Source organism: Dipodomys merriami, unplaced genomic scaffold, assembly GCF_024711535.1.
Source record: "Dipodomys merriami isolate MVZ:Mamm:240054 unplaced genomic scaffold, mDipMer1.0.p SCAF_228, whole genome shotgun sequence".
Classification (NCBI taxonomy): domain Eukaryota; kingdom Metazoa; phylum Chordata; class Mammalia; order Rodentia; family Heteromyidae; genus Dipodomys; species Dipodomys merriami.
In genome coordinates this window covers 1,137,588-1,153,199 of record NW_027203693.1, presented here as the reverse complement: position 1 = coordinate 1,153,199, position 15,612 = coordinate 1,137,588, and positions in this window count along the sequence as shown.

Sequence of the window (15,612 nt, the reverse complement as noted above, 5' to 3'; positions counted from 1 at the left end):
GGTTATGGGGGGTTAGGATGAGGGTTAGTGTTAGGATTAGGGTTAGGGTGATTGCTAGGGTGACGGTGAGGTTTAGGGTTAGGTTAGGTTGAGGTTTATGGTTATGGTTAGGGTTAGGGTTAGGGTCACGTTGAGGTTTATGGTAAGAGTTAGGGTTAAGGTGAGGCTGAGGGTGAGGGTTATGGTTAGGGTTAGGATAAGGATTAGGGTAAGGGTTAGGGTGAGTGTGAGTGAAAGTGTTAGGGTTAGGGTTAGGCTTTGGTTTACACTGAGGTGAGAGTGAAGTTGAGGCTTAGGGTTAGGGTGAGAGTTAGGGTTCAGGGTAAGTTTAGGTTTAGGTTGAGGGTTAGGGTTAGGTTTACGTTGAGTGTGAGTTTTAGAGTTACGTTGAGGGTTAGGGTTAGGGTTAGGGTTGGGGTGAGGGTTAGGGTTAGTGTTAGGGTGAGGTTTAGACTTAGGGTTAAAGTTAGAGTGAGGCTTAGTATGAGGGTAAGGGTTACGGTAAGTGTGAGGGTTAGGGTTAGGGTGAGGGTTAGGGTTAGGGTTAGGGTGAGGGTGAGGGTTAGGATTATGGTTAGTGTTGGGGTTATTTTTAGGGTTAAGGTTACGGTGAGGGTGAGGGTGAGGGTTAGGGTTAGGGTTAGGTTGAGGTTTTTAGTGTTAGGGTTAGGGTTAGAGTTAGGGTTAGGGTGAGGTTAGTGTTAGGGTTAGTGTGAGGGTTAGTGTTTGGGTTATGTTATGCGTTACGGTTAGGGTTGTGGTTAGGGTTAGTGTTAGGATAAGAGTTAGGGTTACAGTAAGGGTGTGTTTTAAGGTTTGGGTGAGGGTTAGGATTAGGTTTAGGGTTAGGGTGAGGGTCTGGGTTAGGATTAGGTTTAGGGTTAGGGTTATTGTTAGGGTTAAGGTTATGGTGAGGTTGCTGGTGAGGATTATGATTAGGGTTCGGTTGAGGTTTTTAGTGTTAGTGTTAGGGTTAAAGTTAGGGTTAGGATGAGGTTAGGGTTAGGTTTAGTGTGAGGTTTAGTGTTTGGGTTAGGGTATGGGTTAGGGTGATGGTTGTGTTTAGGGTGAGGGTTAGGATTAGGGTTAGGGTTATTGTTAGGGTTAGGTTTAGGGTTACGGTTACGGTGAGGGTAAGGGTGAGGGTTCGGGTTTAGTGTTAAGGTCAGTTTTAGGGCTTGAGTAAGGGTTAGAGTTAGGGTTAGGGTTAGGGTAAGTTTTAGGGTCAGAGTATGGTTAGGATGATGGTTAGGTTGAGGATTAGGGTTAGGGTTAGTGTTAGGGTTAGGGTGAGGTTTAGGTTGAGGTTGAGGGTTAGGGTTAGTGTTATGGGGAGGGTTAGGATGAGGGTTAGGGTTAGGATTAGTGTTAGGGTGAGGGCTAGGGTGAGGGTGAGTTCTAGGGTTAGGGTTAAGGTGAGGTTTAGGTTTAGGGTTAGGGTTAGTGTTAGAGTGAGGGTTACGGTTAGGGTTATGGTGATGGTTAGGATTAGGGTTAGGGTTAGGGTCAGGATGGGGGTGAGGGTGGCGTTGAGGATTAGGGTTAGGGTTACAGTTAGGGTTATTGTGAGTTTTATGGTTAGGGTTAAGTTTGCAGTGAAGCTGAGGCTGAGAGTGAGTGTTATGTTTAGTGTTAGGGTCAGGTTTAGGGTTAATGTTATTGTTATGGTTAGGGTTAGAGTTACAGTGAGGTTGAAGGTGAGGGTGAGGATTAGCGTTAGCGTGAGTTTTAGAGTTAGGGTTAGGGTGAGTTTGAGCTTTAGGGTTAGATTTAGGGTTAGGGGGAGGGTTAGGGTGAGGTTTAGGTTTAGGGGTAGTGTTAGGGTTAGGGTGAGGTTGAGGGTTAGGTTGAGGTTTAGGGAAAGGGTTAGGTTTAGGATTAGGTTTAGGGTGAACATGAGTGTGAGGATAAGGGTAAAGGTTAGGCTTAGGCTTAGGAATAGGCAGAGGGTGAGTGTGGGATGAGGATTAGTTTTAGGGTAATGGTTAGGTTTAGGGGTAGTTTTATTGTAAGCGTTAGGGTTAGAGTTACGGTGAGGGTGAGGTGCGGGTGAGGTTTAGGGTTAGGGTTAGGGTGGGGTTTAGTGTTAGGTTTAGGGTTAGGGTGAGGGTGAGGGTGAGGTTTAGGGTTAGATATAGCGTTAGGGTGACTGTTAGGGTGAGGGTTAGGGTTGGGTTTAGTGTTAGGGTTAGGGTGAGGATGAGGGTTAGGGTTAGGGTAAGGGTTAGGTTTAGGGTTAGGGTTACAGTTAGGGTTATAGTTACGGTGAGGGTGATAGTGGGGAATGAGTGTGAAGGTTACGGTTAAGTTTAGGGTTAGGCTTAAGGTTAGGCTTAGGTTTGGGCTAAAGGTGATTGTGAGGTTAATGGTTATTGTGAGGGTTAGGGTTAGGGTTATGGGGAGAGTTAGGATGAGGGCTAGTGTTAGGATTAGGGTTAGGGTAATGGCTAGGGTGAGGGTGATGTTTAGGGTTAGTTTAGTGTGAGGTTTAGGGTTAGGGCTGGGGTAGGGTTAGGGTGAGGGTGAGGTTTAGGGTTAGAGTTAGGGTTAAGGTGAGGCTGAGGGTGAGGGTTACCGTTAGGGTTAGGATTAAGATTTGGGTAAGGGTTAGGGTGAGTGTGAGTGTTAAGGTTAGGGTTAGCGTTAGGCTTAGGGTTACATTGAGCGTGAGTGTGAGGGTGAGGGTTAGGGTGAGAGTTAGTGGTCAGGTTAAGTTTACAGTTAGAATGAGGGTTAGGGTTAGGTTTACGTTGAATGTGAGTGTTAGGGTTAGGTTGATGATTAGGGTTAGGGTTAGGGTGAGGTTTAGGTTTAGGGTTAGGGTGAGGGTTAGGATGAGGATTAGAGTTAGGATTAGGGTTAGGTTGAGGGCTAGGTTTAGGGTGAGGGTTAGGGTTAGTTTTAGGGTGAGTTTTAGGGTTAGGGATAGGTTTATGGTGAGGGTTAGGATGAGGGTTAGGGTTACCTAAGGGTGAGGGTTAGGGTTTGGGTGAAGGTTAGAGTTAGGTTTAGTGTTAGGATGAGGGTGAGGGTTAGGATTAGGGTTAGGGTTAGAGTTATTGTTAGGGTTACGGTTACGGTGAGGGTGAGGGTGAGGGTGAGGGTAAGGGTTAGGGTTATGTTGAGGTTTTTAGTGTTTGGGTTAGGGTTAGAGTTAGGGTTAGGGTGAGGTTAGGTTAGGGTTACTCTGAGGGTTAGTGTTTGGTTTAGGGTATGGGTTACGGTGAGGGTTGTGGTTAGGGTGACGGTTAGGATTAGGGTTAGGGTTATTGTTAGGGTTAGGTTTAGGTTTTGGTTTAGGGTTAGAGTTAAGATTAGGGTGAGGGTGAGGTTTAGAGTTAGAGTTATTGTAAGGGTGAGGGTTAGCTTAAGGGTTAGGGTTAGTGTTAATGTTAGGGTTAGGGTTAAGTTTAGGTTGAGGGTGAGTTTTAGGGTTAGGGTTATGGGGAAGTTTAGGATGAGGGTTAGGGTTAGGATTAGGGCTAGGGTGAGTGCTAGGTTGAGGGTGAGGTTTAGGCTTAGGGTTAGGGTGATGTTTAGTATTAGGGATAGGGTTACGGATAGGGTGAGGGTGAGGTTTAGGTTTAGAGTTAGGGTAAGGGTGAGGCTGAGGCTGAGGGTTAGCGTTAGGGTTAGTGTTAGAGTTAGGGTTAGGGTGAGGGTTAGGATTAGGGTGAGGGTAAAGGTGAGGGTTTGGCTTAGGCTTAGGTTATGATTAGGATTAGGGTAAGGGTTAGGGTGAGTAGATGGTTAGGGTTAGGGTAAGGCTTAGGCTTAGGTTTAGGCTGAGAGTGAAGGTGAGGTTGAGTGTTAGGGTTAGGGTGAAAGTTAGGGTTAGGGTTAGGGTGAGACTTAGGGTTCGATTATATTTAGGGTTAGGGTTAGGGTTAGGGTTAGGATTAGGGTTAGGGTGAGGGCTAGGGTGAGGGTGAGGTTAGGGTTTGTGTTAGGGTAAGGTTTAGGGTTAGGGTTAGGGTTTGAGTTAGGGTTCGGATGAGGGTTAGGGTTCCTGTGAGGGTGAGGGTTAGGGTTAGGTTGAGAGTTAGGGTTACGATTATCGTTAGGGTGAGGGTGAGTTTTAGTATTAGGGTTAGGGTTAGGGTTAGGTTTAGTGTTAGGATTAGTGTTATGGTTACTGTTAGGGTTAGAGTTATGGTGAGGGTGAGGGTGAGTGTGAGGGTGAGGGTTAGGGATAGGGTGAGGTTTAGGGTTAAGTTTAGGATTAGCGTTAGAATGATGGGGAGGTTTAGGTTTAGATTTAGGGTTAGTTGTAGGGTTAGGTCCAACGTTAATGTTAGGATTAGTGTTAGGGTTAAGTTTAGGGTGAGGGTTAGGGTGAGGTTTAGGGATTAGGATGAGGTTTATGGTTAGGGTTAGGTTTAGGATTAATGTTAGTGTTAGGCTTAAGTTGAGGGTTAGGGTGAGGGTGAGGATTAGGTTTAGGGTTAGGATTAGGATTAGGATTAGTGTTAGGGTGAAGGATAGGGTGAGGGTTATGGTTAGGGATAAGGTTAGGCTTAGGATTAGGCTGAGCTTGAAGTTGAGGGTGAGGGTTAGGGTTATGATGAGGGTTAGGGTCAGGATAAGTGTGAGAGTTAGGTTTCGGGTTAAGTTTAGGGTTAGGGTGAGGGTTAGGGTAAAGGTTACAGTGAGGGTAAGGTTAGGGTTAGGTTGAGGTTTAGGGTTAGGCTTAGGGTTAGTGTGAGGATGAAGGTGAGGGTTACGGTTAGTGTTAGGGTGAGGGTTAGGATGAGGGTTAGGGTTAGGATTAGGGTTAGGCTGAGGGCTAGGTTGAGGTTGAGGGTTAGAGTAAGGGTTAGGCTTAGGCTTAGGGTTAGGCTGAGCATGAGGTTGAGAGTGAGGGTTAGGGTTAGGGTGATGGTTAGGTTTAAGGTTAGGGTGAGGGTTAGGATGAGGTTTAAGGTTAGGGTGAGGTTTAGGGTGAGGATGATGGTAAGGGTAAAGGTGAGGTTAAGGCTGAGGTTGAGGGTTAAGATAAGGGTGAGGGTTAGGGTTAGGTTTATGGTTAGGGTTAGGGTTAGGATGAGGGTTAGATTGAGTATTAGGGTTAGGGTTAGGGTTAGTGTGAGTTATAGGGTGAGGATGAGGGTTAGGGTTATGGTGAGAGTGAGGGTTAGTGTGAGGGCTAGGGAGAGGGTGAGGGTTAGATTTAGCGTTAGGGATAGGGTGAGGTTTAGGTTTAGGGTGAGGTTTAAGGTTAGTGTGAAATTTACTGTTAGGGTATGGGTTAGTGTTAGGGTGAGGGTAAGTGTTAGGGTGAAGGTTAATGTTAGAGTTAGGTTTATGTTTAGGGTGAGGGTTAGTGTTAGGGTTAGGGTTATTGTTAGGGTTATTGTTAGGATTAGGGTTAGGGTAACAGTTTCTGTGAGGGTGAGGCTTAGGGTTAGGGTTAGGGTGAGGTTGAGGCAGAGTTGGAGGGTAAGGTTTAGGGTTAGGTTTAGTGTTAGGGTTAGGGTGAGGGTTAGGGTGAGGATGAGTGTGAGGGTGAGGGTTAATCGTAGGGTTAGGATTAGGATTAGTGTAAGGGTTCGGGTGAGTTTTAGGGTTAGGTTTAGGGTTAGGCTTAGGCTGAGGGTTCTCCTGAGAGTGACGGTGAGGTTGAGGGTTAGGGTTAGGGTGAGGGTTAGGGTTAGGATTAGGGTGAGGGTGAGGGCTAGGGTGATGGTGAGGGTTAGGATTGGTTAGGGTTAATGTTTGGGTAAGGTTTAGAGTTAGGGTTAGGGTTTCGGTTAAGGTTAGGTTGAAGGTTATTGTTACGTTACGGTGAGGTTGAGGGTTAGGGTTAGTTTGAGGGTTAGGGTTAATATTATGTTTAGGGAGAGGGTGAGTGTTAGGATTAGGGTTAGAGTTATGGTTAGGTTTAGGGTTAGGGTTAGGGTTAGTTTTATGGTGAGGATTAGGGTTAGGGTTAGGATTAGTGTTAGGGTGAGGGTGAAATTTAGGGTTAGATTTAGGCTTGGTTGGAGGGTTAGGTCGAGCGTTAATGTTAGAGTTAGTGTTAGGGTTAAGGTTAGGTTGAGGGTTAGGTTGAGGTTTAGGGTTAGGGTTAGGGTTAGGATTAGGCTTAGGGTGAGGTGAGTGTGAGTTTTAGGGTTAGGGTTAGGCTTAGGCTGAGGGTTTAGCTGAGGGTGAGGGAGTGGGTGAGCATTAGGGTAAGGTTGATGTTTAGGGTTCGGGTTAAGGTGAGGGTTAGGATGAGGGTTAGGGTTAGGCTTAGGGTTAGGGTGAGGGCTAGGGTGATGGTGAGGGTTAGGGTAAGTGTTAGGCTTAGGCTTAGGGTTAGCCTGAGCATGAGGTTGAGGGTGAGTTTTAGGGTTGAGAATAGGGTGAGATTTAGTGTTAGGGTTAGGGTTAGAGTTAGGGTTAGGACGAGAGTGAGGTTTAGGGGTAGGGTTAGGGTCAGCGTGAGGGTTAGGGTTTGGGTGAGGGTTAGGGTGGGAGTGACGGTATGGGTAAAGGTGAGGGTTAGGCTGAGGGTGAGGGTTATGGTAAGGGTGAGGGTTAGGTTTAGGATGAGCGTTAGGGTTAGGGTTAGGGTGAGGTTTAGATTGAGGATTAGTGTTAGGGTTAGTGTGAGGTTTAGGGTGAGGATGAGGGTTAGGTTTAGGGTGAGGGCTAGGGTGAGGGTGAGGGTGAGGGTTAGATTGAGGACTAGTGTTTGGGTTAGTGTGAGCTTTAGGGTGAGGATGAGTTTTAGGGTTAGGGTTATGATTAATGTTAGGGTTAGGCTTAAGGTGAGGGTTAGAGTGAGGTTGAGCTTTAGTGTTAGTGTTAGGATTAGGATTAGGGTTAGGGTTAGGGTGAGTTTGAGGGTTAGTGTTAGGGTTAGGGTTAGGCTTAGTGTTAGGCTGAATGTGAGGGTGAGGTTGAGGGTTACTGTGAGGGTGAGGGTTAGGGTTAGGGTTAGGGTGAGAGTTAGGGTTAGGGTTAGGTTGAGGGTTAGGTTTAGGGTTAGGTTTAGGGTGAAGTTGAGGGTGAGGTTGAGGGTTAGTGTTAGGGTGAGGGTTAGGATGAGTGTTAGGTTTAGGATTAGGTTTAGGGTGAGGGCTAGGGTGAGGGTGAGGTTTAGGGTTAGGTTTAGGGTGAGGTTTAGGTTTAGGTTTAGGGTTAGGTTTAGGGTGAGTTTCAGGTTTAGGGTTAGAGCTAAGGTTATCGTGAGGCTGATGGTGAGGGTTAGGGTTAGGGTTAGTGTTAGAGTTCGGGTTACAATGAGGGTTCGGGTGAGGGTGAGGTTTAGGCTTAGTGTTAGGATCAGGATTAGGGTACAGGTTAGGGTAAGTGTGAGGGTTAGGTTTAGGGTTACGGTTAGCCTTATGATTAGGCTGAGGGTGCGGGTAAGGGTGAGGGTGAGGGATAGGGTTAGGGTGAGTGTTAGGGGTAGGATTAGGGTGAGTGTTAGGGTTCTTGTTAAGTTTAGGGTTAGGGTGAGTGTTAGGGTTATGGTGAGGGTTAGGGTTAGGTTGAGGGTTAGTGTTAGGATTAGGATTAAGGTGAGGGTTAGTGTTAGGGTTAGGGTGAGGGTTAGGATGAGGATTAGGGTAAGGATTAGGGTTAGGGTGAGGGCTAGGGTGAGGGTGAGTTTTAAAGTGAGGGGGTAGGGTTAGGGTAAGGGTGAGGGTTAGGGTTATGATTTGGGTTAGTGTAAGGGTGACTTTTAGAGTTAGATTTAGGGTTGGGGGAGGGTTAGGTCAAGGTTTAGGGTTACGGTCAGTGTTAGGGTTAAGGTTATGGTGATGGTTAGGTTGAGGTTTAGGGTTAGGGTTAGGGTTCCGATTAGGGTTAGGGTGAGGGTATGTGAGGGTTAGGGTTAGGGTTAGGGTTAGGCTTAGGGTTAGGGTTATGCTGAAGGTGAGGTTGGGGGTGAGTATTAAGGTTAGGGTGATGGTTTGGGTTAGGATTAGGGTGAGGGTTAGGATGAGGGATAGGGTTAGGATTTGGTTTAGTGTCAGGGCTAGGGTGAGGGTGAGGTTTAGAGTAAGGTACAGGATTAGGCTTCAGATTAGGCTGAGCATGAGGTTGAGGGTGAGGGTTAGGGTTATGGTGATGGTTAGGTTTAAGGTTAGGTTGAGTGTTCGGATGAGGTTTAGGGTTAGGGTGAGGATGATGGTAAGGTAAATGTGAGGTTTAGGCTGAGGGTGAGGAATAAGATAAGGGTGAGGGTTAGGGTTAGCTTTAGCATTAGGGTTAGGGTTATTGTGAGGTTTAGATTGAGGATTAGGGTTAGGATTAGGGTTAGTGTGAGGTTTAGGGTGAGGATTAGGGTAAGGGTTAGGGAGAGGGTGAGGGTTAGAATTAGGGTTAGGGTGAGGGCTACAGTGAGAGTGAGGGTTAGAGTTAGGGTTATGGTGAGGTTTAGGATTAGGGTGAGGTTTAGGGTTATTGTGAGTTAGTGTTATGGTTAGGGTTAGTGTTAGGGTGAGGTTAAGTGTTAGGGTAAGGGTAAATGTTAGGGTGAGGATTATGGTAAGGGTGAGGGTTCAGGTTAGGTTTAGGATGAGGTTTATTGTTGGGGTTAGGATTAGAGTTAGGGTTAGCGTGAGAGTGAGGTTTAGGTTTAGAGTTTTGGTAAGGTTGAGACTGAGGTTGAGAGTTAGGTTTAGGGTTAGTGTTAGAGTTAGGGTTAGGGTGAGGTTTAGGGTGAGGGTGAGGGTGAGGGTTAGGATTAGGATTGGAATTAGGATTAGTGTAAGGGTTCGAGTGAGTGTGAGGGTTAGGGTTAGGCTTAGGCTTAGGCTTAGGGTTAGGCTGAGAGTGAGGGTGAGGTTGAGGGATAGGGTTAGGGTGAGGGTTAGAGTTAGGTTCAGTGTGAGAGTTAGGGTTCGGTTTAAGTTTAGGGTTAGGGTGAGGGTTAGGGTAACGGTTACAGTGAGGGTGAGGGTTAGGGTTAGGTTGAGGGTTAGGGTTAGTTTTAGGGTTAGGGTGAGATGAGGGTGAGTGTTAGGGTTAGTGTTAGGGTGAGGACTAGGATGAGGGTTAGTTTAAGGATTAGGGTTAGGGTGAGGGCTAGGGTGAGGGTGAGGTTTATGGTTTGGGTTAGGCTGAGGTTTAGGGTTAGGTTTAGGCTTAGGGTTAGGGTGAGGGTGAGGTTTAGAGTTAGAGTTAGGGTTTGGGTGAGGCTGAGGGTGAGGGTTAGGTTTAGGCTTAGTGTTAGAGTTAGGGTTACGGTGAGGGTTAGTATGAGGGGGAGGTTTGGGTTTATGGTTAGGATTCAGGTAAGGGTTAGGGTGAGTGTGAGAGTTAGGGTTAGGGCTAGGCTTAGGGTTAGGGTTAGGTTGAGAGTGAGGGTGAGGTTCAGGGTTAGGGTTAGGGTGAGGGTTATGGTTAGGGTTAGAGTGTCAGTTAGGGTTCGGTTAATTTTACGGTTAGGGTGAGGGTTAGGGTAAGGGTTACATTGAGGGTGAGGGATAGGGTTAGGTTGAGCGTTAGGGTTAGGGTTACGGTGGGGGTGAGGATGAGGGTTAGGGTTAGCTTTAGGGTGAGGCTTAGGATGAGGGTTAGGGTTAGGATTAGGGTTAGGGTGAGGGCTAGGGTGAGGGTGAGGTTTAGGGTTAGGGTCAGGGTGCGGTTTAGGGTTAGGTTTAGGATTATGGTTAGGGTGAGGGTGAGGTTTAAGGTTAGAGTTAAGGTTAGGGTGAGTCTGAGGGTGAGGGTTAGTGTTAGGTTCAGTGTTAGAGTTAGGGTTACCTTGAGGGTTAGGGTGAGGGTAAGGTTTAGCCTTAGTGTTAGGATTAGGTTTAGGGCAAGGTTTAGGGTGAGTGTGAGGGTTAGGGTTAGGGTGAGAGTTAGGGGTAGAGTTAGGGTGAGGGTAGGGTTCGGGTTAAGTTTAGGGTTACTGTGAGGGTTAGTGTTAGGTTGAGGGTTAGGGTTAAGCTTAGGATTAGGGCGAGGGTCAGGGTTAGGTTTAGGGTTAGTAGAGGATTAAGGTTAAGATTAGGTTTAGGGTGAGGGCTAGGGTGAGGGTGCGGGTTAGGGTTAGTGTTTTGGTGAGATTTAGGGTTAGGGTTAGGGTTAGGGTGAGGGTTAGGATGACGGTTATGGTTACAGTGAGGGTGAGGTTTAGGGTGTAGGGTCAGGGTTAGGTTTAGGATTAGGGTTAGGGTGATGGTGAGTTTTAGGGTTAGATTTAGGGTTATGGGGAGGGTAAAGTCGAGGGTTAGGGTTAGGATTAGTGTTAGGGTTAAGGTTAGGGTGAGGGTTAGGTTGATGTTTAGGGTTAGGTTTAGGGTTAGTGTTCGGATTAGGAAGAGGGTTAGGGTATGTGAGGGTTAGGGTTATGGTTAGGCTTAGGGTTAGGGTTATGCTGAGGGTGAGGGTGGGGTTTAGGATTAGGGTTAGGGTGATGGTTAGGGCTAGGGTTAGGGTGAGGGTTAGGGTGAGGGTTAGGGTTAGAGTAAGGTTTAGGCTTAAGCTTAGTGTGACACTGAACTTGAGTTTGATGGTGAGGGCTAGGGTTAGTGTGATGGTTAGAGTTAAGTTTAGGTTGAGGGTTAGGATGTGGTTTTGGGTTAGGGTGAGCTTTAAAGTGAGGATGATGGTAAGGGTAATGTTGAGGTTTAGGCTGAGGTTACGGGTTCAGATAAGGGTGAGAATTAGGGTTAGGTTTATATTTAGGGTTAGGTTGAGGGTTAGATTGAGGATTAGGGTTAGGGTTAAGGTTAGTGTGAGGTTTAGGGTGAGGATGAGGGTTAGAGTTAGGGTGAGGGTGAGGGTTAGAATTAGGGTTAGGATGAGGGCTAGGGTGAGGGTGAGGGTTAGAGTTAGGGTTAGGGTAGTTTGAGATTTAGTGTTAGGGTTAGGGTTAGTGTTAGGTTGTGGGTAAGTGTTAGGGTGAGGATTAATGTTAGGGTGAGGGTTATGGTTAGGGTGAGGGTTAGTGTTATTGTTTGGGTTAGGGTTAAGTTTACTGTGAGGGTGAAGGTTAGGGTTAGGGTTAGGGTGAGGTTTAGTGTAAGGGTTAGGGTTAGAGTTAGGGTAAGTTTGAAGCTGAGGTTGAGGGCTAGGTTTAGTATTAGTGTTTGAGTTAGGGTTAGAGTTATGGTGAGAGTTAGGGTGATGGTGAGGGTGAGTGTTAGGTTTTGGGTTAGGGTGAGGTTTAGGTTTAGGTTTAGGGTTACTGTTCGGTTGAGGGTGAGGTTTAGGGTTAGAGTTAGGGTTAGGGTAAGGGTTATGGTTAGGGTTAGTTTTAGAGTTAGGGTTACAGTGAGGGTTAGGGTGAGGGTGAGTGTTAGGCTTAGTGTTAGGGTTAGGATTAGTGTAAGGTTTCGGGTGAGTGTGAGGGTTAGGGTTAGGGTTAGGCTTAGGCTTAGGTTTAGGCTGAGAGTGAGGGTGAGTTTGAGGGTTATGGTTAGTGTGAGGGTTAGGGTTAGGTTTAGAGTGAGAGTTAAGGTTCTGTTAACTATAGGGTTAGGGTGAGGATCAGGGTTAGGATTAGGGTGATGTTGAGGGCTAGGGTGATGGTGAGGGTTAGGGTTAGTGTGAGGGTAAGGTTTTGGGTTCGGTTTAGGTTTTCGGTTACGGTTAGGATGAGGCTTAGGGTTACAGTGAGGGTGAGGGTTAGGGTTATGTTGAGGGTTAGGGTTAAGATTATGGTTAGTGTGAGGGTGAGTTTTAGGATTATGGTTAGGGTTAGGGTTAGGTTTAGGGTTAGGATTCGTATTATTGTTAGGGTTAGGGTTAGACTTATGGTGAGGGTGAGTGTGAGGGTTAGGGTTAGTGTTAGGGTAAGGTTTAGGGTTAGGGTTAGGATTAGGGTGAGGGTGAGGGTGAGGTTTAGGGATAGATTTAGGGTTAAGTTGGAGGGTAAGGTCGAGCGTTAATGTTAGGTTTAGTGTTAGGGTTAAAGTTAGGGTGAGGGTTAGGTTGAGGTTTAGGGTTAGGGTTAGGGTTAGGATGAGGGTTAGGTTGAGGGTGAGTGTGAGGGTTAAGGTTAGGGTTAGGCTTAGGCTTAGGGTTAGGCTGAGGGTGAGGATTAGGGTTAGGGTGATGGTTAGGGTTTGGGTTAGGCTTAGGGTTAGGATGAGGTTTATGGTTAGGCTTAGGTTTAGGGTGAGGGCTAGGGTGAGGGTGAGGGTTAGAGTAAGGGTAAGGATTAAGTTTAGGCTTAGGGTTAGGCTGAGCATGAGGTTGAGTGTGAGGGTTAGGTTTAGGGATATGGTGAGGTTTAGTGTTAGGATTAGGGTTAGAGTTAGGGTTAGGATGAGGGTGAGGTTTAGGGGTAGGGTTAGGGTCAGGGTGAGGGTTAGGGTTCGGGTGAGGGTTAGGGTGGGGGTGACGGTAAGTGTAAAGGTGAGGGTTAGGCTGAGGGTGAGGTTTATGGTAAGGGTGAGTGTTAGGTTTAGGATGAGGGTTAAGGTTAGGGTTAGGGTGAGGGTGAGGGTTAGATTGAGGATTAGTTTTAGGGTTAGTGTGAGGTTTAGGGTGAGGATGAGGTTTAGGGTTAGGGTTAGGGTTACCATTAATGTTAGGGTTAGGCTTAAGGTGAGGGTTAGGGTGAGGGTGAGCTTTAGTGTTAGTTTTAGGTTTAGGGTTAGGGTGAATGTGAAGGTTAGTGTTAGGGTTAGGGTTAGGCTTAGTGTTAGGCTGAATGTGAGGGTGAGGTTGAGGGTTACGGTGAGGGTTAGGGTTAGGGTTAGTGTGAGAGTTAGGGTTAGGGTTAGGTTGAGGGTTTGGGTTAGGGTTAGGGTTAGAGTGAAGGTGAGGGTGAGTGTGAGGGTTAGTGTTAGGGTGAGGGTTAGGGTTAGGATTAGGGTTAGGTTGAGGGCTAGGGTGAGGGCGAGGTTTAGGTTTAGGTTTAGGGTGAGGTTTAGGGTTAGGTTTAGGGTTAGGGTTAGGGTGAGGGTCAGGTTTAGGGTTATAGTTAAGGTTAGGGTGAGGCTGAGGTTAATGGTTAGGGTTAGTGTTAGTGTTAGAGTTAGGGTTACAGTGATGGTTCGGGTGAGGGTGAGGTTTAGGCTTAGTGTTAGGATTAGGATTAGGGTACAGGTTAGGGTAAGTGTGAGGGTTAGGGTTAGGGTTAGGGTTAGCCTTATGTTTAGGCTGAGGGTGAGGGTGAGGGATAGGGTTAGGGTGAGAGTTAGGGGTAAGATTAGGGTGTGTGTTAGGGTTCGGGTTAAGTTTAGTGTTAGGTTGAGGTTTAGGGTTTAGGATGAGGTTTAGGGCTAAGGTTAGGGTTAGGATTAGTGTTAGGTTTAGGCTTAAGTTGAGGGTTAGGGTGAGGGTGAGGTTTAGGGTTAGGGTTAGGATTAGGATTATGGTTAGTGTTAGGTTGAGGAATACGATGAGGGTTAGGGTTAGGGATAGGGTTAGGCTTAAGGTTAGGCTGAGGGTGAGGGTAAGGGTGAGGTTTAGGGTTAGGGTGAGTGTTAGGGTCAGGATAAGTGTGAGAGGTAGGGTTCGGTTAAGTTTAGGGTTAGGGTGAGGATTAAGTTAACAGTTACAGTGAGGGTGAGGTTTAGGATTAGGTTGAGGGTTAGGGCTAGGTTTAGGGTAGGTTGAGGGTGAAGGTTAAGGTTAGTGTTAGGGTGAGGGTTAGGATGAGAGTTAAGGTTAGGATCAGGGTTAGGGTGAGGGCTAGGTTGAGGGTGAGGTTTAGGGTTAGGGTTAGGGTGAGGGTGAGGTTTAGGGTTAGAGTTAGGGTTAGGGTTAGGCTGAGGGTGAGGGTCATGGTTAGGGTTAGTGTTAGAGTTAGGGTCACGATGAGGGTTCGGGTGAGTGTGAGGGTTAGGCTTAGAGTTAGGCATAGGATTAGGGTAAGTGTTAGTGTGAGTGTGAGGGTTATGGTTAGGCTTAGGGTTAGGTTTAGGGTTAGGCTGAAGGTGAGGGTGAGGGTAATGGTTAGGGTTAGGGTTGGGGTGAGAGTTAGGGCTATGGTTAGTGTGAGAGTTAGGGTTCGGTTTAAGTTTACGTTTAGGGTGAGGGTTAGGGTTAGAGGTACTGTGAGCATGAGGTTTAGGGTTAGGTTGAGTGTTAGGGTTAGGCTTAGGATTAGGGTGATATTAAGTGTTAGGCTTCGGGTGATGGTTAGGATGAGGATTAGGGTTAGGGTTAGGTTTAGGGTGAGGGCTAGGGTGAGGGTGAGTGTTAGGGTTAGTGTTTGGGTGAGGTTTAGGTTTAGCGTTAGTGTTAGGGTGAGGGTTAGGATGAGGGTTAGGGTTAGAGTGAGTGTGAGGGTTAGGGTAAGTGTGATGTTTAGGGTTAGGATTTGGGTTAGTGTGAGGGTGAATTTTAGGGTTAGATTTATTGTTAGGGGGAAGTTTAGGTTGAGGGTTAGGGTTAGCGTTAGGCATAAGGTTAGGGTGAGGGTTAGGTTGAGGTTTAGGGTTAGGGTTAGGGTGAGGGTGAGGGTATGTGAGGGTTAGGGTCAGGGTTAGGCTTAGGGTTATGGTTAGGCTGAGGGTGAGGTTGGGGGTGAGGATTAGGGTTAGGGTGATGGTTAGGGCTAGGGTTAGTGTTAGGGTTAGGATGAGGGATAGGGTTAGGATTAGGGTTAGGGTGAGGGCTAGGTTGAGAGTGAGAGTTAGATAAGGGTTAGGCTTTGGCTTAGGTTTAGGCTGAGCGTGTGGTTGAGGGTGAGGTTTAGGGTTAGGGTGATGGTTATGTTTACGGTTAGGGTGATGGTTAGGGTTAGTGTGAGGGTTCATATTAGGGTTAGGGTTAGTATTAGGGTGAGAGTAAGTGTTAGGGTGAGGGTTATGGTTAGGGTGAGGTTTAGCCTTAGGTTTATTGTTTGGGTTAAGGTTAGTTTACGGTTATGGTGATGGTGATGGTTAGGGTTAGGGTTAGGGTTAGGGTGAGATTTAGGTTTAGGGTTAGAGTTAGGGTTAGGGTGAGGTTTTGGGTTAGGGTTAGGCTGAGTGTTAGGGTTAGGGTTAGTGTTAGAGTTAGGGTTATAGTGAGGGTTAGGGTGAGGTTCAGGGTAAGGCTTAGTTTTAGGATTAGGATTTTGGTAAGTGTTAGCGTGAGTGTGAGGGTTAGAGTTAGGGTTAGAGTTAGGCTTAGGGTTAGGCTGAGCATGAGTTTGAGTGTGAGGGTTAGGGTTCTGGATAGAGTGAGGTTTAGTGTTAGGGTTACCTTTAGAGTTAGGGTTAGGTTGAGGGTGAGGTTTAGGGGTAGGGTTAGGGTCAGGGTGAGGGTTAGGTTTAGTGTTAGGGTGACGGTGAGGGTTAGATTGAGGATTAGTGTTTGGTTTAGTGTGAGGTTTAGTGTGAGGATGAGGGTTAGGGTTAGGATGAGGGCTAGTGTGAGGATGAGGGTGAGGGTTAAATTGGGGATTAGTGTTAGGGTTAGTGTGAGGTTTATGGTGAGGATAAGTTTTAGGGTTAGGGTTATTGTTAGGATTAATGTTAGGGTTAGGCTTAAGGTGAGGGATAGGGTGAGGGTGAGGTTTAGCGTTAGTGTTAGGATTAGGATTAGGGTTAGGTTTAGGGTGAGTGTGAGGGTTAGGGTTAGTTTTAAGGTTAGGCTTAGTGTTAGGCTGAAGGTGAGGGTGAGGGTGAGGGTTAGGATTAGGGTGAGTGTTAGGTTTAGGGTGAGAGTTAGGGTTCGGTTTAATTTTAGGGTTAGAGTGAGGGTTATGGTAAGGGTTACAATGAG